This window comes from Euprymna scolopes, chromosome 12 (assembly GCF_053919585.1).
Source record: "Euprymna scolopes isolate OS-2025 chromosome 12, ASM5391958v1, whole genome shotgun sequence".
In the NCBI taxonomy this organism is placed as follows: Eukaryota; Metazoa; Mollusca; class Cephalopoda; order Sepiida; family Sepiolidae; genus Euprymna; species Euprymna scolopes.
The window spans coordinates 89,962,957-89,988,365 of record NC_136493.1 but is presented as its reverse complement, the minus strand read 5'-3'; the positions used below and the strand labels follow the sequence as shown (position 1 = coordinate 89,988,365).

Sequence of the window (25,409 nt, the reverse complement as noted above, 5' to 3'; positions counted from 1 at the left end):
ATTTACTCCAGGGGTTCGTTAGTCATATATATATATATATATATATATATAATATAAAGCTGAATGTCTGTGTGTGTATGTGTGTGTGTGTGTGTCTGGTCACGAATAGGCTCCTATATGGTTGACTATTTTAAAAAACTGATCACATATAATGATAGCAGATGTATCGAGACACAGGAATGGGTATGTTTAATCTGGCAGAACGGTGGTTCATTAAAATTGTGGGGTCTGTGTTCGCGCCTGGTCCATAAAGTATGGAAATAAAAATTAAAAAAAAAAAACAACCTTTACAAGTGTTTTTGATATAGATGTACATAAGAATACTTTGATAAGTATGTTTTAACTTAAATAGGGATGATATAATAAAATTGTGGGGTCTGCATTCACGCCTCGCCTCCATAGAATGGAAATAGGCACAAACTTTAATAAAGACTTTTCATATCTATCTGCGTAAGTATATTTTGATCATTATGTTTCAGTTTGAAGAAATATGGTATAATAAAATTATGGGGTGTTCGTTCGCGCCTGACCTCCATAGAATAGAAATATGTCACAAAGTTTAACAAGGTGTTTTAATATAGATCCACAGAATATTGTGATAAGTGTTTCAGTGTGAACAGGTATGGCATAATAAATTATGGGGTTTATCTATTTTATTTTTACTTTCATCATATTTTGCTTTGGTTTTGATACCCACAAATTCGAAGCTATCTCTTTACAACCCCTCCTTTTCATAACCTATCATACTTTCATAAATCAGAGTCCATTTTCTGTAGGCTGTTTTTGAACCCAGTCAACGACGGGTACTTTTGCTAGTATATATATATATATATATATATATATATATATATATATATATATATATATATATATATGACAAACTGTTGGTACAGAAGAAATGTTGCCACATAATATATGAAGAGAATATGAATAAATACAAGTAGAAACTCCACCCAAGAACTTGCTTAGCTGTCATGAGATTGAAGTCACCCATTTCTTATTGACATAAGAAAAATAATTCTTTAAGAAGCATTATGAGATGACATATTTACAGATTATATTAAATAGAAATGTGTAAGAATTTGCTTACTTTATTAACAAATGTTAGCTTTAAAGGGAAAGAACGAAAAAGAAATTAAGAGAGATTAAAAGAGAGAGAAAGAAATTGAAATAGAGAGAAATTAGACGGAGAGAAAAGGAAATTGAGAGAAAGAAAAAGAAATTGAGAGAGAAAGAGAGATAGAAGAGAGATTTAAGAAAGCGGGAGAGATTTGAGAGAGAAAGAGAGAAAGCGCAAGAGATTTGAGAGCGAGCGAGAGATGAAAGAGAAAGGGAGAAATTGAGACAAAGTGTGAGAGAAATTGAGAGAGAGAGAGAGAGAGAGAGAGAGAGAGAGAGTGCAATTAAGAGAGTATGTCTAAGGAAATAAAAATCATCTGGAATTAATTTGGAAACTTGAAAGCAAAAATAAAACATCAACAAGCGATGTTTTTCCTGTCAAAATGATAGAGACACATCCTTACCTTCGTTTGCCTTTGATATGTCACTGAAAAAGCAATGATCTTCACAAATCAAAAGTAAACAGGATTTGAAACTCAGAGATGGCAAAAAGAAGAACGACAGAATAGCCCCTAGAGGCGTGCAGAGAAATAAAAATGTTTACATATTGAGAGAGAGAGAGAGAGAGAGAGAGAGAGAGAGAGAGAGAGAGAGAGAGAGAGAGAGAGAGAGAGAGAGAGAGAGAGAGAGAGAGAGAGAGCGTGTTATTTCAAAATATCAAGATTCAATACCACTAGATTTTTAGTCTTAATTTAATAGAATATCATAATGGATTATAAAATTTGAATATAAATGTTTCTTATCAACAACCACTAAAGAAAATTGTGTATTAATTTGAATGACAATCCTCAGTAACTACAGTAAATATGATTCTAATTTCATGTTATGTGGAATTGTTATTTTATATAAAAAACAAATAGTAATATTGAAAATTTTACTGAAACCAAACAAGTAACTTTTGATTTTTTTATTTTTATTTAAAACTTTCAAATAAAACCACCTTGTGAATGGGATGAGTCGGACAAACATTCTTAACTGCTAAGGACGATAACTCAAACCGAATCAATGACTAAAAATCTTCATTTAATAAAATCAGGTTAATCTTTTTTAACGTTAATTTATCTCTCAAAATGACAGTTCAGCTCTTTCAATTTGAAATTTCATAAAAATTTGAAAATATTATATACAGAAACTACAATGACTTCCTAAGCAGATCGAATCTGAAATTTAATACAATATTGAAACTAACCGTCGCCTAGGCGATCAAGTTCAAACCTAGCTGGAGGTAGTTGCTAATCTAGCTGCACTGATGAGCTGTGATACAGCAAAACAGTACGACTATAAATACTACCTATCTTGGGCTGAGCATATTGGGAAGTGATAAACAAACTGCCATTAGCATATAAAGCGATGCTCTGTGTATAAACAAATGGAGCTTAGACGTTTGGACAATGTTTGAACATTGTTAATTCACATACTTATCCTAGCAGCAGCCAAACAGCGTGACGGTTAGAAACGCCAGCTGTCGCTTGGGCGATCTAGTTTCAAACCTGGATTGAGGTAGTATCTAGTCTAGCCATACTGATCAGCTCTAGTACAGCGAAACAGTACTGCATGTGGATGACTATATACATATATAAAAGCTCAATGTCTGTGTCTGTCTGTACATGAATAGGCTCGGATATGGTTTACTATTATACTAGACTGACCACATACAATGACAGAAGAGGTATCAAGAATCTGAAATGAGTTTGATAAAGTAGAGTCCCAGGAGGGAGGTAAGGTCACTTACAAGGGGGAATTCTATGTAGGCTTACACCGTTTCATGTAAAGCTACCAAATTTGGTAGGATAACCCAACACGTGAAGGGGAAATTTTCAACAGGTTACGCCGCTCACCCTCACCAACAGGGGTGGGGCCGCCAATGGTGTCACTTATAACTGAGAAGCCTATGCATGCTCACACCGTTTGATGTAGAGCTACCAAACTTGCCATGATAACCCACCGTGGGAAGGGGGGAGAGGTACGGGTTACATCAATCACTTTTTTGGAGATATGGTGAGGGGAAGGGGGGATGCTGTTTCCTCTCACTACACCTAAAAAAAAAAAAAAAAAAACCCTACTGCTCACATTCACAAAGTATACATCCCAACCTTTCCCTAGAATGTAGATCGCACCCAAAATATCTTTTAAAAACCAATGCAATCTTGACACCCGTTTCAAAACCGATTCTTTTTTCGTCTGATGAAGTGTTGTCCCTGAATTGGGACTCCACTGAAACATGTATGCACATATGTAACCGATAATGTTTGTATAATAAATAGACTATATATATATATATATATATATATATATATATATATATATATATATATATATATATATATATATATATATATATATATTAGTAATAAGTAGTAAGACTATACATTTAGAAAAAAATCGGTTTATGGCTGAAAAACAAGATGTCTCCAATATTCATTTAACGAATAAAAACATATTTAATTTCATAATTCTTTTTCTTTTTTTTTTTTTTACGTCAATCAAAAGGGAAATGTTACTTATACTATTTTTCACATTTGAAGATTATATATACATATATATATACGTGTGCGTGTATAACATAAGCTAAAATCTGTCGTAAGAGAAACCTGTTTCATAAAATAAAAAAAAATAAAAAAAGTGTGTTCCCAGTCAGAGGACTCGGATCCATAAACAAATTTGGGAATGTTCTCACGTTATTTTCAGTCTTCTTTCTAAGGTTGTCTTCAGATTTGGTTCTGGTGGACTTCACGCCGATCAGGATGTGAGCTTTAATACATTTGGCTCCATTTAATTCACTCATTAAATTTAATTTATTCATCTTTGTAATTCTCATTTCGTTGGTCTCATGTATACTAATTTCATAGGACCAGCTGTGCAGCACACATGACATGACTTAACAAAAAAACGACCAGGTCACCATCTTGGAAATTATGTCCTACTGTTTCATTACTAAACAAATGTAATGACCAATGCATAGTTTTTAAATAAAACAAATAGCTTTTAAAAATAAAATAAAACAAAACTAAAATACAACAGTACGTACCTAACAAATATTTAATTTATATGTCTATGGGGAAAATATGCTTATTCAATTATATTTCACCTTTATTTATACCAATCCTTTAATTTATGAAAGTTGATGTAAATACAGAGCATATACAAATCAATGACAAAAAGTCTATATTCAAAATTCCAAAATATTGTTCATTTTACCGTTTATTTCTTTCAGCATGTTAAAAGAATTAAACATTTTAACATGCTGAAAGAAATAAACGGTAAAATGGGCATCTTGGAATTTGGAATATAGACTTTTTGCCACACACACACATATATATATATACTAGCAGTTAAGTCCGACTTTGCTCAGGCTCTATGTACTGTTCATAACTTGATGTGCATATATATATATATATATATATATATATATTAAAAAGTTTGACTCATGTCCAGGTAACCTACATCTAAAAATTTCAAGTGTTTAGACCTAAAATTGGCAGAGGATTTTGGTAGAGTCTGCAAAGGTCAACTCTTTCAACTTTGACCTCTTGGCAACCAAATTTTCGGTCAAAAACTGATTTAGAAGCTTGCTGCATGTCTGAATACCCTTTATGTAAAATTTCAAATGTTTAGACCCAAAATTGGTTGAATAGATTACAAAGATTTTCCCAAATCTCCATACCCTGTATATCAAATTTCGAGTCTGTAGACTGAAAATTGACAGAGTTATTGTGTAGGGAAATGTAGACAGACAGACACTTTCACTTTTATAGATATATAGATTAACTAGCATTTCAGCCCGGCGTTGCCCGGGTGTTTGGAGGTATATGTTGAGCAAAAAAAAAAAGCGGTCAATTTTTTTTAACTTTGACTCCTTGACATTTATTGTTTTGGGCTCAAATCGAGTTATTAAGTTAGATCCATGTCCAAGAAACTTATATCTTAAAATTCAAGTGTTTAGACCCAAAAATTGGCCGTAGAGTTCTTAAAAGTCAAATCGTTGAACTTTGACCCTTTCTGGCCGAAAACCGATCACATAGACTTTCCCAAATCTCAGTAACCTGTATATCAAATTTCGAGTCTGTAGACTTTAAATTGACAGAGTTATTGCATAGGGAAATGTACACACACAGACAGACACACACACACAGATACGTTCACTTTTATAGATATACTAGCATGGGTGCCCGGCGTTGCCCGGGTGTTTGTAGATGTATGCTGAGCAAAAAAAAAGGTCAATTTTTTAAAACTTTGACCCCTATTATGACCCCTTAAAATTTATTGCTTTGGGCTCAAATCAAGTTATTAAGTTAGATCCATATCCAAGGAACCTATATCTAAAATTTCAAGTGTTTAGACCCCAAATTGTCGGAGGAGTTTGGTAGAGTTCTCAAAGGTCAAATCGTTGTACTTTGACCCCTTAACAGCCAAATTTCTGGCTGAAAACCAATCACATAGATTTTCCCAAACCTCAGTACCCTGTATGTCAAATTTCGAGTCTGTAGACTAAAAATTGACAGAGTTATTGCGTAGGAAAATGTACACAGACACACAAGCATGTTCACTTTTATAGATATATAGATAGATAGATTTATATCCAATATACGATAGCTAATAATATACATGCACTCTTGAATTGAAAGTTTATTGCAATTCAAAATTTTATTATAATAGCAATACCACACCATTTTTTGCTTTACATTGAATGAACTCAAAGAAATATTATCTTTAGATTTTTAAAATTGACCCATTAGAACTGGAGTTATGGTCATTCAACATATTAAAAAATGTGTGGTTCACTGGACATTTTGTCTTAAGTCAGTCCTATTCAAATGCATATAAACTTGTGACTGAAAATGGTAGGAAATTTGCACAATTTACAGATTAAACCATCTTTAAAAAGCTCTATCTCCAGATCTTTTTAAGGTATTATGATGAAATTTTGACCATATTATCATAACACCATGAAAGTTCAGATGGCTCTATTTACGATTATCTCACTTGGTAACATGGACTAATTAGCATATTTTAGTTTCATTTTAACGGCTTAAAGTAGAAGCATCATAAAAACAGCTAATAATGGTAAGTAAGGCTTTGTCATCATATGAAGTATTATTCTGATGGACATTATTATTCATCATTATCACATCATGAAAATTCCAAGATGGCGACTGGGAAATCCAAGATGGCCACCATGACACGATTCAAAGAAAATTATTAATAAAATATGACTTGTAGCATATCAAATGAAAGGAGATTTTGTACAGATTATAATTATAATGTTTTCAAGTACATTAAACTAATTAGCATAATTAAGTTTCATTTTAACGGCTTTAAGTTGCCGTGACAATTATCGGGTGGGTTTCTACCACTATTTTGTATATTTATTTTTAAGTCATTGTCAACACTTTGAAGATTTCAATAGACATCGTGGTCATTTCTTTTGTTCTCATGTAACATTCGACACTACTTGTTTTTTGAACAGAATAAACATTTACAACACTAAAAGTTTATCACGGTAGATAGAAGAGTAACTTATCTTGCCTTTGGTAACATTTATTTGTTATATATTTGTTTTTTGACAACTTTTTCATACCTTTGTGGACTGTAAAACAAACCTAATAAATGTTATCAAAGGAAAGATAAGTTATTTTTTTTAACTAGATAAGTGATTTGTGTGTTTTAACTCATTTAAAAGTGTTCTTTTAAATAAAGAAATCAAATGGTGTTGAGTGAAGCCGTTTGAATTAAAATTATGCAAAAATAATTTTTTAACAAAATAAAAAATTACAGCGCTATTTTTGCGATACTATTTTTAAGTTAAATTCATGTTTTATGATATCCTTTTTTTTTTTATTACATTGTTAGGTAAAAGTACAGAATAGTTATGAAACACCTTATTCCCATGCTAAGAATGGGTTTCTAAATAAAACGTTTCACAAATTTGAGGGACTGTTTCAGTCGCAGATACCCTCCATTAAAAATTTACAAAAATTCAAGAAATCAACCAATTTTAATGACATTTTCACGATTTATTGATTAACAGTAAGAGAATACAATAGGAATATGTATAAAAATGATGACATTTTTGGATGTCTTATTTGTAGTATTAAACATTTCTATCCATTTAAACGTTTTTTTTTTTTCATTTAGTTTTATTCAAATAAACTTATGCACGTATGCTACCGTGCTGAAATAATGTTATTATTTAGAAATCCATTCTTAAGATGAGGAGGGGGAGGGTGTTTTGTAATCATTCTGCATTTTTACCTACCAATTTTATAATAATAATAATAATAATAATAATAATAATAAAAAGATATCGTAAAATTTGAACTTGAAAAAAAAAAAAAAAATTTTTTTTTAAATAGCACGGTAACACAAGTGCATAAGCACCAAACTTTATTCTATTCAACTTTTTGTTTGAACTGAACATTTTTGGAAAAAGATTTTTCCGATGCTAAAACAGAAAATTACCAAAAATATTCTTTTTCTTTTCATAATCCAAAACTGATGTTTTCTAAATAATCAACAATCAAAATCAAAATTTAAAAATGTATACCTCGTTGCTGTAAGCCACTTTGTAAACAGCAGTTTTCTGACTTTACATGACATGATCGCACGGACGCACGGCACTCAAAAAAACAGCGAATATCGGCGCTCACTGTCATTTCTACAGATGCTCACGTAAAAAGTTCTTAATCAATTCTTTTTAAATTTTATAAAAGAAATATATTGGCTTTCACATACTGTTTGGTTTACTTTTATGTTAGTAAGCTTCAACTTTAAGATGTTCTAATTTTTGACTGGAAATTCGCACGTGTTTTGTTCAAATCCCGTTTTTTTTTTCTCTTATTGTTTTATGAATATGAAACGTCATTCATAAGTAGGACTTCCGTGTCGAGTACTTAATACGAACAGACCAAAAACGCGTGCGTCTGAAAAGTCGTCTACCGCTCGCAGATATGCCGTCGCGGCGTGTTTCGTTGTTAATGGGCGAAATTAAACTGCAATTTCTTGGAATATACAAATCACAAACAAAAATATTAAAATACCATTTTAAAGAAAATCTTATTTTGAATTCAGTCATATCAGTTTTATATTGATTGACGTTGGAGAAATATATCAATTACCGATTTAAAAACTATGTCAGAATAAGTAGCAGAATGTGCCTTACCCCAGCGCTAAACGGTATTTCGTTTAGGATTACTATTTATAATCGTAAGTATATATATATATATATATATATATATATATATATATATATATATATATATATATATATATATATATATATATATATATATATATGCACTCTCCTGGCGATTTTGATGTATGAGGTTCCGCCACAACTAAGTTGCTCGGAAATCAACACAGATGATTTGTTTATAGTGGTGCAGGCTTTGTGTAAAATCAACCACACTTTTTGGTATTACTGCTAACCTCCGTCGGTGCAGATGACTGCCATAGGACAGAGTATACAGTAGACCGCAGGTTTTTACATTAGAGTTTCTTTCTCCTAGATGCATGTCTTAATGAAGACTGGGTGTGCATCTCTTTCAGTGAATTAATGAGCCTCCAGATACCAACCTGGAAATTTCTACGACTATATCCCCCCCCCTTAAAAGATACTACGTTAAAAAGGAACAGACACTCGCGTATTTACTCATTTTCAAAACTTTAGTCTTTTATTGGTAACACATTACATAAAATTGTTTCAGCCTCTGGTGTTAGCATACAATATATAACAGTTCATCAATTATAATTCTACACAACTGGACTTCAGCAGCGTGTAGAAAAAAAAAAAAAAAAATTTTTAATTTCACAACCCATGAATAGGAAATTTTTTTTTTTTTATTAATATGCCGAGTATTTATTTATTTTTTTATTTACAACATATAAACTATATATAAACCATCAAACAGACGTTATCTGCATTTTAGATTGATGAAGTCCAATTGTGCAAAATTATAATTGATAAACTGTTATATATTGTATGCCAACACCAGAGGCTGAAACAATTGTATGCAAGAGTTCCTCATAAAAGACCAACATTTTGAAAATGAGTAAATACTTGTGTAGCTATTCGTTTTTAATGTGGCATCTTTAAAAAAATATATTTATAGCTCCAGTATCACACTACTGAACTATCTAAAAGTGAAGTTTGTTATTTATTCTTATGTAATTTAAGTAGATAAATGACATATAAACTATATATATATATTGTTTATATCCCTAGTAAACATTCCAAAGCTTGCTTGGTGAATTTCCACAGTTCAACGAGACACATGTAAGACATACTATACTAACAATAAAATACTATGAGTGTGATATATATCTACAGATTTGGTTAGTTGGTTGGTTGGTTGGTTGGTTGTTTTTGTTTTACGGCATATCAACCCTTTTCAGGTTATTTAATGCCGAATTCAGTGATTTTAAAGAAAAGTTTTTTAATAGAATATATTTGTTTTTTTCCAAGTCAGTTTCTATTTAACCCATAGTTGGGACCCTAACAGGTACTACCACTCCGGGTCAGAGTGGACCTGGGAGCAATGGCAATTAAAGGGTGGCTCCACACTCCCTAAAACCCGCAAGCTGGGGTCTCGCCACTGGATATAGTTTAAGGTCATATCCAGGACCACTACAGATTTGGAATGTTTACTAGCGATATATATGCTATGAAAGTGTAAATTCATTTTTCTTGAAATGTGGCAAATTGAAAAAAATTTAATTGAAGACATACATTAATATATATATATATATATATATATATATTTTTTTTACATAGGCATCACCAGTTATCAAGGCCAAGAGGCCACTCAAGGATAAGGGTTAAAGAGTGTACAGTAGAAATTGGACAATATAGTAATCATTAGTAATGAAAATTTGGTAAATTTGATAACTCATATAGAACGGCTAGACTTGAACACAACCATATTGTAGTCAGCCGGAAAGCAGGAAAACGGAAGACAATTCCACAGGCGTGCAGTTCTAAGAAAGAAGCTTTGTTCATGGAATCTACGTTTAGGTTTAGGCACAGATAAAGAGTGGGGGGAATTATTGATAGTGTGTACAGCTAGACGAGTGTTTCTTGTGAAAGTTTGGCGAGGGGGGACCATAGATTGAAGCTCAGTTGAACACCTTCCATGAAAATAACGATACATCAGAGACAAACTCGCAACATCTCTTCTGTGAGATAGAGGTTGCAAGGGAGTTAAAAGGACATCTCCTACGAGGCTACAAAGTCTATTTTGAACTCTATCAAGGCAGGACAAGTCCTTTCTAGCAGCTCCTGCCCAGATGTGGCAACAATATTCCATCCTTGGACGTACCTGGCTCTAATATAGATAGAGAATAGCATCAGCAGTGAGATATTTACCGGATCGATAGAAAGATCCCACCTTTTTTCCAGCGGCCTTGGCAACAGATTTGATGTACGTGTTCCATTTAAGATCAGGAGTAAAGGTCAAGCCAAGAAGCTTGTCAAAACTTGATGCCTCCTGAAGACGAGAGCCATTCATTTCAATTGATGCCAGATGTGGATCAGAATGTTGATGATGTAAAGAGAGAAGCTTGGTTTTAGATGCATTAAAAGTAACCAGCCACTCCTTTTCCCATTGTACTACGTGCTCAAGATCAGAGGAGAGAGAATTGGAGAGAACTTGGTCGTTTACTGTCTTAGATGTGCTACCATAAATGGTAGTGTCGTCAGCATAAATGTCTACAAATGATGTAAGGATGTGATTTGGAAGATCATTTAATATAGATCAGGAAAAGAGTTGGGCCCAGGATGGACCCCTGAGGGACACCGGCATTAATACTGTGAGCTTCTGATTTTTGCCCCTCAACTACTACTCTTATGAACCTATCAGAAAGAAATGATTTAATAATTGAGAAGACATTTCCAGCTATACCATAGCTAGAGATCTTATGAAGTAAACCTTTATGCCATACCCTATCAAAGGCCTTAGATATGTCAAGAGCAATTGCCCTAGAAAGGTGGCCTCCGTTGAGAGATTTGCTAATCCTATGAGATATAACTGTAAGCACATCTGCTGTAGATCTAGCAGAACAGAAACCATATTGAGTGTCACTAAGAAGGTTATTTTTGTTGAGATGGTTGATTACTTCTGTATTTAACACAGATTCCAACAACTTACTCATGACGCACAGGAGACTTATTGGCCTGTACTGAAAGGGGGATGAGCGATCACCTGAATCCTTAAATACAGGGCATACTGATGAAATTTTCCAGGGAGATGGGAAACTATTTTCCTGAAGACAACGTTTAAACAGTTTTGTAAGTATGGGCGCTAGTTCAGGTTGAAGTTTTTTGAGTACTATAATTGGAATACAGTCAGGGCCAGTTGCTTTACTGGAATCAAGGTTTTTGATTAGCTTGGCAACATCACGTACAGATATACGTATATCACATAGCATGTTTTCTGATACAGGAGGAAATATTGGGGGTTGGCGGCCTTGGAGTTAACTGCAAAGTTCTTGACAAAGAGTTTGGCTTTGTCTGATGCTGACGAGATTACCTCAGGTCCATTGATAATAGTTGGGATGGAGCACACGCTTCTGTTCAGGATTCTGTTTGCTATTTGCCAAAACTGGTGGGAACCAAGCCGCTGCTCAGCTACTTTGGACTGAACAGATTGAGCATACAACTCTCTTGCGTTCTTTATTACTTTCTTACAATGGTTGCTGGCAGTCCTGAAAGCGGCTTTAGTTTCCATACATCTATTACGTTGGAAGCAGTGGAAAAAGTGATTTCTGTGCGCAATGGCAGCAGCACATTCTGGAGAGAACCATGGCTGGTTGTTAGGTTTTTGCTGAAACTTTTTCAAGGGTATGAAACGGTCAATACCTACAATTAACCATTCCGTCAGGTCTAATACTATAGAGGACACATCCTTTTTAAACATGGAATGCAGAGGTAGATCAGATATAAATGTACAGAAGCTATCCCAGTCAGTCTTAGTGATATATAGATATATATATATATCTCCTCATAATCGTGTGTGTGTGTGTGTGTGTGTGTGCGTGTGTATATATATATATATATCCTTATAATCGTGTGTGTATGTGTATATATCTATATATGTCCTCTTAAGAAGTTAGCAGTCTCATGCAGCATGCAGGGGATAAAAGTTCTGACTATAATGCCAAGTTTTTTCCCTTCAAAGTAAACGCTTTGAGAAGCTAAAGGTAACAAGATAATATATACAGTACATTTACTGCTTATCTTTAAAGAGGACTTGGTGGGAGCAATGATTGCATCTTAATAGTCTATGGTGACTAAGATCCAAGGTTAGAGTCATGCAGTCAGTGAGTCAGCTGTATATAGCAACACTGATATAAACAAAACAGACTTTTCTGTAGATATAAACACTAAATAATATATATATATATATATGCCCCACCTTGGTAGTAGCGGAGGGGGGGGTCAAAATAACAGTAAGCAGTTTGGGTAAATAGAGGTGTAAAAAAAAAAAAAAAAAGTAGTAGTAGGCAGGAAGGCTCGAACCTGTAATGCGAAGAAGGAACATAAGATGAAAAAAACATGACATCTTTGCCGATGTGTCCATGGCAAAACCGGAAGTTGCGAACGTCGAAATTGAGCGTAGTCAATGCAACTATGACGATAACTTGCTAAAACGTTGGCAAAAAAAGCGACCCGTCCTTGTACAAAACTGCCCAGTTGAGAGTGAAAGAATTAATGCTTTTGGCCAATTTTTCGATATTTGTCGTTCAAGACTGCGAGCTTCAAAATGATACTGATTTTGTGAGGATTCGTCGTGTGTGTTGAAAGTTTTTGCGACACACACACATTTGGCCTTTTATATATTAGAGAGGAGTACCCGGCGTTGCCCGGGTGTTTGGAGGTGTTTGGGGGGGGGGGTTAAAAAAAAAAGTAAGTATGAGGATCGAACCCAAACCGTTGAGGCAAAGTTGTAAATTAAAGTGTGAAAAAAAACAAAAAAAACATGCGACGTTAACCATTGCCCCACCGCGAGATGCTAACGAAAACACATTTGAATTTACTTAATTACTTGGATTTAGCAGGTGCCCGTTTTAATGAGTTAATGAGGTCAAGTTTGACTGCGGGATAATATTCATTTATTGCTGAACACGTTTTTTTCCCACCCCCAAGATGTTATAGGAAAAAGACTAACCCACATGCGGCGAGCGACAAATATTGAATATTTATCTTCCCGAAATCGAGCAAATTAAATAGGCGAGCTTCGTTGTTAACTGTGAGATATTACGATTTATATGTGATATAAAAAGTTTTAAAAAGTTGTGAAGTGAGCCACCGCTTCTCTGAAAAAAGCCTTTTGTTGACATACAGAAAAAGCGAACACACATACATACATTTTCGCTTTTATATATATAGATGTGTGTGCAACATTCTTATAACATTTATTGATTTCTTTTCATTGATGAATAAACATGCGAAATGCAGTAATTTTATTAAGCATACTTTATTGGAGTTGAGGTAAAAATTAATTTCCTAGACAATTTTCGTTTTCTTTGTCACAAGCAATTTATGCTTAGGTAAACACCATACATCATAGTTCCAAGAAATCGAATTAAAATTACTTCAAGGTAAGCGCATCACAAAAATATTATTTCACCAACTTCTACGAGTAACTATTGGCAGTTATTTGGGTTACAGCAAAAGCAGATACGCACGTGTGCTTAAGTGAAGTTATTTTGTGATATATTCCTAGAATAGAATTATATTGCACGGATGTGCATCAAGAATGAGAACATGTAATCCAAGCAATATGACACGACAAGAGAGTGTGATAGGACCATGTGTCGCTGCTACTTTACAACAATGGCCGAACACAACATTGTGTGCTGTGGTCTTCGTCTCCGTAGTCTTCTCTTCTGGCAGCGTCGTTATCTTGCATTGGAGGCTACCAAAGGCGATGTGCACGGCTTCACAATTATAAAAAACAAGTGAAGCATGCATGGTCCCGCGTGAGTGCACGAGGCATAAAAAAAAAAGTTCAACATTTGAACCCCCCACCCATTTAACCCCAAAAGTCCCCGTGTGGTAAAAGAAGAAAAAACAAGTTTTGGTAGGTAGGTAGGACCGAACCTGGAAACTTGAGAGGAAAGTGGAAAAAAATCCTGACATGTTACCCACTCATCCACGACGGCAGAATAACAGAAAAGTGATTTAATTTAACAATTAAAACTTAATTGACAGGTGCACGAATTTAATGATAATGAGGTCAAACATATCCCGCAGTTAAGTTTTGCTGCGAGGCAGTTTTTTTTTTTGTTTTCTTTCCCCAACTTTGGCTGTTTGTTTCCCCAAGATGTTGGGGAAGGGGGAAATCAGCTCCCCATAAAAAATGGGGGTGTCCATTTGAAAAGCAATTGTCTGATATGACGTTTTTAACTGCATTGATCAAAGCTGATTTGCTTCCTGGGCGTCCCTGTCACGAGTGCCAGAGAGGGAACTGATGCTACCGATTCAGTTTCGCTTTTTTATACTGAAAAGCGAAACAAAGACGCGGCGAGTGAAAAAAATCTCGAAAAAATTGTGTAAAAGTCGGCCAAATTAAAGATAGACGTGACCTCTCTGCATAACTCATAGATATTATAATTTAGACAGTATATAAAAAAGTTTTAAGAATGAGTGAGCACGCCGAGCCCCCTTCCCTCCAAAAAGCCCTTGCCGAACATACACAAAAAGTACACACACACAAACACACATTTTGCCTTTTATATATATAGATGATTTAAATTTTGCATGATTAAAAGTAATGTTTTCTTTTAATTTATTAAGTGTCATTTGCTGCATTGGCTGAGCGTTTTACTATATTCTGACGGTCTACATATGCTCACACGACATTCATGAAAAAATAGGTCATTTTTATACATAAGTACCAAGAAATGGCCAAGATGTGGGCACTATTGCTGAAACTACTGCACATAATGAAATCCAAATCAATGCTCTGCATACCAGTCATTCAGACTAAAGAGCACTTTTTCATTATGTCAACTCTATAATGGGCAACGTCGATACTCCCACAACAATTTCAAAACTAAAAGATACGGCAATCCTACTTGAAAACATGAATACACACATACACACACACAACAAAAAATAGTAACATAGCAGAAAAGATTAATAAGAAATTGACTAAAGAACCTGAACAGAGCACCTGCATCATCAACAACTTAACCTGTTACAACTACCAAGCAAACCTGCAGGATCCAGTAATAATGTACTGTGATAACAAAGACATCTGCTCAGATGAAGAGGACAACAGAGAAGAAATCGATGATGACTAGAATGGTGAGGCTGAAAAGCAAACTTTTAATAGTTATGTTTTGAGATGTAAGTAGTATTGGTATCGTCTTGAAAATCAATCAATTACTTTAGGCAATGTTAGGTGGACAGAGGAGACAATTACAAAATTGTAAAAACTTTTAAACCCGCAGACAATTTAGTTTCATCAAAAACTATTTACAAACCTTAGTTGTGAGGCTGTACTGGTATATCCCGCTACAGACTCTTTTCCATAAAAACGTACGCCGTGAGCTGGTATCCTGATGTCTTGCTTCAGATTCTCTTTCATAAAAATTGTTTTTGTTTCTGGCTTGTTACTTTATCAGTTTGTTCTAGTTTTTTAATGATGGCATTAATCTACTGGAATATTAGACGTTTGTACTTTCATAATAATAATAATAATAATACAAATAATAATAAACGAAAAAGATGAGGAGAAAATGGAAATCAAACGTTTAGCAAGCAACGCATACAATTTGTTAGATCGGACACAAATGAAGACTTAAAAAAAAGAAAAAGAAAAGAAAAAGATTACCTCTTTTACTTATGTATGTTTTTTCTTCATTCAAAATTCTCAAAACGCATGTTTTCAAAGTCCACTTGCACATTTTTTTTTAGCTGAAAATGATTACGTGCATGTTATTTAATAGATAAAAGCTGATGTTTTTTTTTTTTTAATTCTTTAAAACTAGCAGGGCTACCCATCGTCGCCCAGAGTCCTAATTTATCTAAATTACAGAAAAAAAAAAAAAAAAAAAAAAAAAAAAAAAATCAAGCAATCTGTTGAACATTGTAATTTGAAATGTCTATGTTCATTTTGTGATTAAATTAGAGAAAATATATTCGTACTCCAGGTAAGATTCGAACTCAAAAACCTCTTTCACTAAGTATGATGTGGTAATCAACTAACACATGGGAGCAAGTATGAAATGGCAGCTATTAACTACATAAACCAAACTGTCTCTCTAGAGTCGAATGTTTTAACCAAATTCAACAAAAAGGACACATTAAGACTTTCTTTACTAATTTGTCACTAGTAAATATAAATTAAATATCTGTTCGCCTTAGTACTTGCTGATTTAGGTGTCAGTATTTTCTGACTGTGGTTATAAGAACTCCTCTACCTTCCTTTATTTATAACTAGCGGGGGTACCCAGCGATGCCCGGGTGTTTCGAGGTGTGGCTTTGGGTAAATCAAAACAAAAGAATAAGCAAAGACTTCTTGCCCGCGTGTTTGTGTCGGGGGCGGGGGGGGGGTTCGAGGTGTGTTTTTGGGTAAATCAAAACAAAAGACGCTGCCAGGGTGTTTGAGGCGGGGGAAGCGGGGGTTAACAAAAAAGTTTTGGTAGGTAAGTAGGAAGGATTGAACCTGAAGCTTTGAGGTGAAGTTGGAAAATAAAGTGTGAAAAAAAACAAAAAAAAACCGTGCGACGCTAACCACTGGACCAGCAAGAAGTAGTAGAGGAAAGAGGTTTGAATTTATTTAAGTATTAAGAATTGGCAGGTGCCTGTATTTGACGACGTAATGAGGTCAACTTTGACTGTGGGGCAGTATTTTATTTACTGTGGGGCAGTTTTTTTTGGTTTTATTATACGAAAAAGCCGAATCCACACGTGGCGATCGAAAAATGTTGAATATTTAGCTTTTCAAAGTCGGGCAAATTAAATACACACACGACCCCGTTGTTATCTCGTAGATATTATCATTTAGACATGATAAGGCCGAGGAAAAGACCCTTTTACAGACATACACGAAAATGCACACACAAACATTTTCGCTTTTATATATATATAGATTAGCAGGGCAACCTGGTGTTGCCTATGCAAAATGTATAACATCTTTCTATTAAAATTTCTATCTCTTATATCTATCTTTCTTCTCCCACTCTGTTTCCCCCTCTCTTTCCTTAATTCTCTTTCTTCCCCATCCAGCCTATTTTTTTTTTAGCTGGACATACACACAGACAAATATCTTCTTTTTTTTTTTTTTACATAGGCATCACCACTTATCAAGGCCAAGAGGCCACTCGAGAATAAGGGTTAAAGAGTGTACAGTAGAAATTGGACAATATAGTAACCGTTAGTAATGGAGATTCGGTAAATTTGTTAACTTATATGGAACGGCTCATCAAAAACTTGTTTACGTTAGACTTGAACACAACCATATTGTAGTCAGCTGGAAAGCAGAAAACAGAAGACGATTCAATAGTCGTGCAGTTCTAAGAAAGAAGCTTTGCTCATGGAATCTACGCTTAGGTTTAAGCACAGGTAAAGAGTGGGGGAAAACTAGTGATAGTGTTTTCTGCTAGACGGGTGTTTTTTGTGAAAGTTTGGCGAGGGGGGACCATAGAATGGAGCTCAGCTGAGCACCTGCCATGAAAATAACGATAAAGCAGACAAAATCACAACATCTCTTCTGTATTAGATATGTTGAGGAATGAGTCGGCATTTCCTTTCCAAGTTAGTACATACTGGCCTGGGTGCCCGGGTGTTTGGAGGTGTGTGTTGAGCAAAAAAAAAAAAAAAAAAAAGTTGTAGTAGGCAGACAGGCTCGAACCCGTAACGCGAAGGTGGAAAAGAAAGTGGAGGTGTGTGTAAGGGTGTTGGTTGAGCCAAAAGAATAAAAAGGAAAATTGCGAGCGCAAAAAACAAAAAAAAAAACAATTGGTAATACGCAAGTAGGCTCAAACCCATACCACGAAGGAGGAAAAGAAAGTGAAAAAAAACCCAAAAAAAACGTTACGTGTTAGCTGTTGCACCTATCATCAAACCGGAAGTGACATAGATTTAAATTAAGACTAGACAATCGAAAAGAGGCGATGACTTTCAAAAATATTGGCGAAAAAAGCAACCCCTCCCTGTAAAAATGTGCCCAGTTGAGGGGGAAGGAATTAATGTTTGGGCCAAAGGGTCGAGCTTCAAAATGATACTGATCTCATGAAAATCCGTTACCTCTGTCGAAAGTTTTTGCGAGATATACATACATTTAAACAGACAGGTGAGATTTATATTATAGATTAACACTGAAAAGCGGACCATCCCTGACAAAAACTGACCCAGTTGACTCTTAAAGAATGAATATTTTTTTCTAAATTTTAGATATCATTCATCTGAGGCAATATCATTCAAGAAAATAAGAACTTTATATTTGTTTTAACGTTTTTAATATTAACAGGACATACAAACAAACACACAGACAGCTACACTTTATATAATAGATTGCAATAAAATATTAATCAGCATTAAAAATAAAAATCAATGAAATTGATTCAAACTAAAAGTTTTATTTTTAAGAATATGAATTAATATTTGCTGTAAAATCACTGATTAAACAGATATTTATGAAATTTATAGTAAAAACAAAAACAAACAAAAAGAACACTGTTAATAATAAAGGTATGAGTGGGTGGAGTGGAGATAGGAATTGACTTTGCATTGTGTGTGTGTGTGTGTATATATATATATATATATATATATATATATATATATATATATATATATATATATATATATATATATATAATAGTATTGTGTAATACAAACATATCCGTAGCAAAGCTCGGGTAAATCGGCTAGTATATATATAAGATCCCTGTGCAAAATTTTATGTGGTTTTCATTTCTTTAGTCAGAAAATTAAACTCCTTCTTGGCCACCATTTTCTCTCAACTATTAACAAAAGATTAAAATTGCCAACTTTCTTTTTCTTTTTTTACAGAGAAATCAAAATGCATTCTGGTGGATTGAATGTTGTAATCATATCATTTTTGTTTTCTATAAGATTCAAAATTTTGTTTTGCATTTTAATTTCAATAAATGATTAATAATAAAAAAGAAAATTTGTAATTATCAAAATATTTGGAAGAATAAGAACAAAAATGCCAAGTCATTTTATAATTTTATTAATAGAAATTTGTATTTGGACGATGCATATTTTTTCTGATCTGATAACTTTAGAATATGTACAGAAATTAAATTCTAAACGACTCAAAAACTTTGAAAAAAAAAGAAAGAAAAAAAAAACCGCTACAAAACTGTTAAGTTTCATGTATAAAAATGTTTCCACTGTTATTAGATTTAATGTGTACAACGAGCAATTCCTAAAATAAAATGAAACAAATGTAAATATATGCCACAATAAGAAAGCATCTACAAAATTATTAGTTGGCTATTTCTCTTTCCTAATTCTATACCCCAAAAAACAAACAAACATTTTTTTAAAAAATATACTCCTCAATACAAAAAACCAAATCAGCTATAACATGATCGTTGCGAAACATGATACCTACAAACTTATTTGTCATGATAAGAACTTATAAAGCATAAATAGGCACCGCCTAGAATACTGTTATTAATTATGAACACCAAGAGATTATCAAGGAGACTGATTAAGCTGTTTTGTTTAGTGGCTTATCAACCCTTTTCAGATTATATTTCTGAATTTTTGAAATGAGGATTGATAATTTGTACTATTTGGATTATTCAGACTACTCTTGGGTGTCATGTACATGTTTTAGCCAATATAATATATGCCGAACTTGGGAATCTTTCCGTCAAACTTGGAAATTTGCATAGAACTTTGAACTGAACTTTTTGTTTAATCCAAAGGTGGTAGTATGCACTTTTACTGTAAGTCTCAAGTAATTTGCAATTGCATTACTAGTATTGCCTGCAGTGAGGATTGAACCTTAAATCTCCAGAAGAGTGTAACTTTACAACTGAACTTTATCAAGTACTTTATCTGTCACACCACGGGTCCTTGCAGTTACCTAAAGCTGAATCCAGTGATATTACTGTTTCACCACTTACCGAAGATAAAAGCTACTCGAGGATAAAAGTTAGTGAAAGTTTTCAGCTTCAAATTCTTAACATCTTCAAATATTTTAATTTGTGTGAAATTCCTTTCATGTAATCATTTTTAAATATTAACTTCTGTTTACATTCTTCGATAAGGTCTTTTTTTTTTTTTTTCATAAGAACTATATTTTTAGAGAGCTCAACTACATCTAGGAAGGATAGAAAAACTAGAATATTATTCCGGATATCAACTGAGTACAAGGAAAGGGCACACAGATTATTGAAGGGGTGGACAATTTGAGAGATCGGAAAAAATTGATAATATACTGCAAGGGTTTTAAAATCATCATCATAACATTTCACTCCATCTCAAAATCCATTGTTAGGCCGTGCCCTAAGCATCCTTCTGATACATGTTGGAGTATGTCTTGCCCAGGAGACAGTCTGTGAAGATGTGTGTGCAATGATCTGCATGCCGCTATTGCAGGGACACCGAGCATCCTGTATATAGTCCCAGTTGTTCAGGTTGTCCCGTATTTTGGCAACCTTTGCTAGGGCTTGGTTGAGTGTTATCCAGTCTTTCCAGGGCAGAGCCTGCTGAGAGATTTTCTTTTGATGTTAGAAGAGCCTGATTGTTGTCGTCTTTAGGCACAAGGACATGTGTTGTTCACCAGAAGCGTGTGATGGTGGCGAATCTCTTGTGGCATGGTAGTCGCTGTGACACCTCTTGATGTCCATATAGGGATGTCGATTGTCGTTGCTCTGTTTGCACACTCTACCTTTGCTATCGATGCTCTTGGAACGTGATGGGCTACAATTTGGGATCGTCTATAACAGAGGACTGTAGGGGAATTGAGCAGCGAGATGACTGTTCACATTACATTTAAACTTCTGCAGATAACTACAGGCAGGAAACAGGAAGGGAGTTCCAAAGCCTAGCAGTCAGAGTAGAAGGTTTTCCGGCATCTAGGCACCTCAATAGTGAAAAGGTGGGATTTTGCTGTCTGTTGGATTAGTTGGGACTATGTACATCAAAAGGGCACAAGTGCTATGAGTTTATCAGAGCACATTCAATTAAAGTGGTTGTAAAACAGGCACAGGGATGCAACATTGCGGCGATGTAACAACGGTTGGAACTTGGTCAACAGTGTTTGACCTAAGCGATTTGAAACTCTTTTTTGGAGTGAGAGCGAAAGACTAGTAGATGTACCATCCAGATATGGCAATAATATTCCATGCATGGATGAATTGTAGCTTTACAAGATATAAGATGCTCTCTGGTGTTAGTAATTTTTTTAGCACGGTAGCGGGAGTCACCTTCTTTGCAGCAGCCTTGGATATGTTTTCATTGTATTTGTATCTATTCATATTTCCTGTGAATGTTAAACTGAATACACGTATCATTAGACGTAGCAGCTAGTCAGAACCAAAGTTTGATTTAAAAAATTTTTTATTTTTATAGAAACCGCTCTAGAAAAGACATGAAGCCACTTGATGTTAGAAACTAAAAAAGAATCAAAGATAATTATACAAAAAGCAGATATCTATTGATTATAGTCTTGTAAAAGACAAGGCTGTAAGTAGGAGGAAAACAGTCAGCAGCTAGGGAATTCCACAAGGCTGAAGTGGTTGGAAAGAAACCACTAGACTATAGAGCTGTATTATAACAAGGTATCTGAACAGTGAATTGCTGAATACCACTGGAATAACAAACTGTAACAAAGAAAGCAGAAAATAAATAGGACAGTTCTAAATACTTTTTTTTTTCTTTAATCTCACTAGATAACTTTATATAGTAGATTATCAGTTCAAATAGAATATGTATTCAATGAAGAAGGATTGAATTCCCTTTTCATTATGTAATTAACACTGATGGTGAAATTCTGTACTTCACTTGGCAGCAGTACTAAGATATCGATTTAGTAAATCAAATGCTACTTAGGATCTACTGGCAAGAAATTCGAGTGTATGTGTGTAAATGTTTAATTTTACTTCAGTCGAAGTTCTCAGAAATCAAGGAGGGGGAGTTTCCTGGGATTTCCACTTGATCTCTATACAAAGTACATAGATGTTTGAATATTCCATTAAATTTGTCCTTTATTTTTCAGCACATAATCCCCCCCCCCCAACTGACCATTAATATACTTTCTTGTGGTCTCTTGATCTTATTGGATTCCAAAACGAGAATTCATCTAGTCTAGGGAAGTATTCAGCTTCGTGCTGTAACTTGAGGTTGGTTGGTTGTTTTTGTTTTACGGCATATTAACCCTTTTCAGGTTATTTAATGCCGAATCCAGTTATTTTGAAGAAAAAGTTTTTAATAAAATATATTTGTTTGTGTTTTTCAAGTCAGTTTCTATTTAACCCATAGTTGGGACACTAACAGGTACTACCACTCTGGGTCAGAGTGGACCTGGGAGCAATAGCAATTACGGGGTGGCTCCACACTCCCCAAAGCCTGCAAGCTAGAGCCTCATCATCGGATATAGTTTAAGGTCATATCCAGGACAGTAACTTGAGGTAACATCACTTGGAGCACCATTCCTCATAAAAGTGTGTGGATCAGCTATACTGAAGAGATCTTATATGGACTGTGGATACTATGTGGGTTCACTTGTAGGGCAAAGTATCCTCATGCCAGGCTGTCCTGACAAAACTCTGTACAGAAAGATCTTAGACATTAAAGGATAGTGTCTAGTAGGCATTCAAACTCTCTCCAGAAGGCATTCAAGCTGTGTGTGCTTGTGTGTCGAAATGAATAAGTGCATTTCTTTTGATATATTATTTTTACTGAGATTCGATTGTGGTGAGAATTGATTTACACCCTTGACATGCAGAGTTAGATATCAAGGCATCAAATAGCAGACCAATATATTGAGAAAGAGAGAAAAAGAGAGAGAGAGAGTGCAGCATCCTAACAAAAATTAACGATTTTCCTACTTTTACTGTATAAGGTTTAAAAAGAGCAGGAAAGAACTGCATTCGATGAGAGGATGATAGATGGAAAAAGAATGGCACAAGACAGGCGCACAGCAAGTACTCAGGTGTCACAAAAAATTTAAATCTAGAATAAAATGAGCGGGTGACTGTGTGGAGGTCGTGCATAGAATAAAAATTGTGCCATTTTATCAACTGCCTGTTGATAAAATGGCACTTTAAGAGTAGAAACTTTCCTGCAAAATGTTGGGATCCTAAAAGTTCTGTTAGAGGGAAAAATTTCGATCGAGGAACTGTCATTATAAGAAAACTTAGTCATGCAAATTCATATTTTCATAAATGGGTACAAAATTTAAAAAAAAAAAATTATTTTTTTTTTACATGAGAAATGTCTAAATTTGAATGATCTCCCTTGAACATTATCTCACTTAATCAAAAACAAAAAATGTTTAATGAATTTTTAATTAAGTTAACTTCTGTTTATTAATTTTCTAAAACTACAAAACAAAAAATGTTTAATGAATTTTTAATAAGTTAACTTGTTTATTAATTTTCTAAAACTACAAAATTATACAAAATAATAATGAAATTAAAAACAAGCACAGTAGTTTTTCTTTTAAATATGCTCCATTAAACATACTTGCACACGCACACATAATGAGAAAGACATACAGATGAGCAACTACATAGAAGACAAGGCTATCAAGCCAAACACTGTATTTATGTAACAAACCCAAAAGATCTTCGATCATTATTGATACTGTTCCAAATGACGATGGTCTTAATAGAGCCAAACGGGAAAAGATAAAATATCAGAACTTCAATAATGATTTAAAGATAACATGGTCTCTGAAAGGAATAAACATTGTATCGGTTGTGATAGGAACAATTGGCTTAATGAAAAAAAAAATCTTACAAAATACTTGTAAACAAACCCTGAAAGAAAACGCTGTAAGGAAATACAGACAGCAGCCATAAAGGGAACAATGTCTATTCTTAAAAAATTCCTTGGATATAAATTTAAATCAATGAAATCAAGTGGGGAGCTCTTTGATCTCTTAAAACTAACTATAGTAAAATTAAAAAAAATAAAAGAAAGAAGAGAAATAATAATTTAAAAAATCAACATGATCTCTGGAAGAAATAAACACTATACAGATTGTGGTAAGAGCAACTGGTCTAATGAAAATATTAAAAGAAATACTGTTAATGCAATCTCCGGAAAACCAAGTTGTAACTAAATACAGATATCGGTCATAAAAGCAACAATGTCTATTCTTAAAAAAAAATAGGATATAAAGTGAAATCAAGTGTTAGCTCCAGGAGGAAGCCTCTTGATCTCTTCAAAGTATGAGGAGAGGAGATATGTGATACATAGTTGATCTTCATGCGGGATGGGGGTGAGAGGGCATAAGTGTATCCTACAAAGTCAGTTTTTGCGACCACTAAGTGATTCTAGAAGCTTACAGCTGTCTCAGGATCATGTTATAAGTGTAATACTAGTGACCTCCCCACCCGACAAAAAAAAAAAAAAAAAAAAAAAAAGAATTAGGAATTTAAAAAAAATGAAAGAGGGAAAAAGAAGAAATAAGTTTATCAGCAATATGAAGATATAGGAAGTTGTTCGCCAATGCACACAAAGAGAACTAAAATAGGATTGTTAATCAAGGTGCGGCACATAAAAGACCAGATAAAGGTAGTAATGTATTTAGAGTTAGTTTATAGGCAGTTTTAAGAGTGGCAATGAGTTTTGCAGCAATTTACGGACAGTCTTGGGTTTGCAACAGTTGACAACAGCTGTTAGTCTGACACGGTAAAATGCAAGTCATGACTAAGAGCATATAGAGAATAATATGGGCATGATTACATAAATTAAAAAAAAAAAAAATCGACATAGCAGTTGCACTTGTGGTTTATGATATTTACAACTCTTTTTATTTTCTTTTAAAGTTAATGAGTTCTTATTTTTCTAACGAGACAGGGCGGAAAATATTAATACATTGAGAAAATAATTATATGATTGCTTCTGCGCTACAAAACAGGTGCTGTCAAGAACTGAACATTTTAACATGCTGAAGGAAATAAACGGTAAGATGAACAACATATTGGAATTTCAAGATAGACTTTTTTGTTATTTATTTGTATATGCTCTGTAGTTATATTTAACATATATCGAGCTTCATAAATAAAAGGGTTGGTATGAATTAAGGGTGAAATATAATTGAATAAGCATATTTTTCACATAAGCATATAAGTTA

General features: G+C 34.1%; 2 protein-coding genes across 4 annotated transcripts in view; both read right to left on the bottom strand.

The window, feature by feature from the left end:
• The window catches only part of LOC145291417 (beta-1,4-galactosyltransferase galt-1-like), a 308,485-nt gene extending 300,698 nt beyond the window's left edge, over nt 1-7,787 (bottom strand). The window contains exon 1 of one of the 2 annotated variants that reach the window (XM_080137237.1): nt 7,664-7,787. The gene's annotated coding sequence lies outside the window, so the exon portion shown is untranslated. Of the gene's footprint in view, nt 1-3,796; nt 3,908-7,663 lie in introns of those variants that run through there. The other variant, XM_080137234.1, reaches the window with a different exon arrangement.
• Nucleotides 1-25,409, bottom strand: part of LOC145291416 (activating signal cointegrator 1 complex subunit 3-like) — a 958,449-nt gene that overhangs the window by 715,076 nt on the left and 217,964 nt on the right. The window lies entirely within an intron of this gene.